The sequence below is a fragment of the Dermochelys coriacea genome, chromosome 1, assembly GCF_009764565.3.
Source record: "Dermochelys coriacea isolate rDerCor1 chromosome 1, rDerCor1.pri.v4, whole genome shotgun sequence".
Taxonomy (NCBI): domain Eukaryota; kingdom Metazoa; phylum Chordata; order Testudines; family Dermochelyidae; genus Dermochelys; species Dermochelys coriacea.
The window spans coordinates 254,244,464-254,246,683 of NC_050068.2; positions in this window are offsets into that span (position 1 = coordinate 254,244,464).

Below are 2,220 nucleotides of genomic sequence, written 5' to 3' on the forward strand. Positions count from 1 at the left end.
GCTCCGGAGCCACATGTAGCTCTTCAGAAGTTAATATATGGCTCCTTGTATAGGCTCTCACTCTGGGAGCTGCAGACGCCAACTTTCCAATGTGCCGGGGGGTGCTCACTGCTCAACCCCTGGCTCTGCCACAGGCCCTGCCCTCACTCCACCCCTTCCCACCTGCTCCTCACCCTTCCCCCCAGAGCCTCCTGCATGCCATGAAACAGCTGATCAGGAGGTGTGGGGAGGGAGGGGGAGGCGCTGATTGGTGGGGCTGCCAGTGGGTGGGAGGTGCTGGGAGCGGGGTGGGGGGACTGATGGGGGCTGCTGATGTATTACTGTGTTTTTTTGGCAACGTACATTGGTAAATTCTGGCTCCTTCTCAGGCTCAGGTTGGCCACCCCTGTATTAGATGCTTTCATGCAGCCTGCCCATCTGGCTCCTCAGCAGAGCTGCAGTTGGTTTGCCTCAAAGAGGGCTTTGAGTCCATGGTTTCAGGGCAGCGTGCCCTTTGGTTGGGGCTCCATTCCCTTTTGTGGAGAACTGTTAGGATCCTAATCTGAATAAAACCAAATTCTGAAATAAAATCCTCCATGAAAGAGAATTACCTTTCTCTACATAGCTGTAATAAATCCCTCATGCTTCAGGGTATAAACAAGCTCTCACTGAGATATATTGAGGAAAATCTTACTTTGTGGTTAGGATACTCTATAACTGCTGTGTGAACAATATTTTTTCGGGGCCGGGAGGGAGGGGAAGAGGGGCAGCATCTTCACCTGAAGCATCTGGTGTTGGTCATTCTCAGATACAGGGCACAAAACTTCCAAACTAACAAAACCAAAAAATCTTCAGTTTGTTCGAAGCAGGAATTAACATCACTGGGGGTGGAATAAATTCACAGCTAAAGGCTGCTTTTAATTTACAGGCCTGTTTCTTGCAGCTTATCCTCTACGTATTTCTTCAATAATGCACAGCATAGGGTTTCCTGGGGACTGCATATCTTATTTTAGAACCCTATGCCAGGGTAGCATCAAAACATGCAACCTGCATTTGTTAGATGCATTAGTGATCTCTATTTTGACAAACTTGAGTATACATTAGCCCTTTTGCTCCCAACTGCCAGAGTGCTAAAAATAATTTTTAAAAAGCCATCAAAGAGACACTCAGTGGAAAGAATCTGAACAGCAAATCAATAAATGGTTCATTTAAACAGATGCTGAAGTCCAGCTATGTCACCCTGCCTGCATCTGGTTTTACTTTCCATTCAATCTTTGGTTTCTCCTGCCCCCACCTTTTCAGGGGAAGGTGAGGGCAGGGAAGAACACTGTTTTGTTTGGTGATCAGCATGGATTAAAAAAAATTTAATTTAAATAATGAGATTTATAATTTAAATTACATTTTTGTCTTTAAAGATAAACCAATTTAAAATTAAATTTGGAATTATGACAACCTATGTTGAGACCTAAACTTGATATAATCTATTAAAATTTAAGACAAATTTTTAAAAATATTAAACGGTACTTGTTTGTGGTCCAAGTTTTAAAGAAAGTCAAACCACTGAACTGGTGACTAAGCACCAGCAACCAGCGTTTGTTGAAGTGTTAAACCAGCTTTTAGCAGCAGTAGCCTCTTCTGCAGGTGCAGAGAGAATATTTTCTTCATTTCAGTGTGGTCAACTAGTTCAGTTTAATCACTAGTTCATTCAAAGTTGAGAAACTGATTGGGAGTTGATAAAGCAGGAAAAAAACTTGTTTTCCTCTCCCAATCTGTGAATAAAAACTAGGTGTGAGAGGATAAGGTCCATTCTAAAATCTTGAAGGATATAGTACCAAAATAATCACTTCAATTCACTAACAACAAACAATATTTCCTTTGTTTAAAAAATCAGTTTTAAATGCAAAACATGCTTATCAAAACATTTGGCTTTTGTTTCCAGAACACTGAAGGTAGTTTTATTTAACTAATACGTTTTTAAAAGCTCTTTTACTCACTTTTAATTGAATTCCAATTTTCATCCAAATAGAGCTTGACACAAATCACAAGTAAAAAATTAACTAACTAGTAAATAAGAAATGCATCATTCATTATTTTCTAATGTAAAAATTAAGAATCTGAATAAATGTATATTGTTTAAATAAATGTGTATAACTATAGTGTACTGGCAGATTAGCAAAAGAATGCTTAAATTTTGTGTAAAGAGTAAGTTTAGTTTAAAACTGTTGATTTTCAGGGATTACC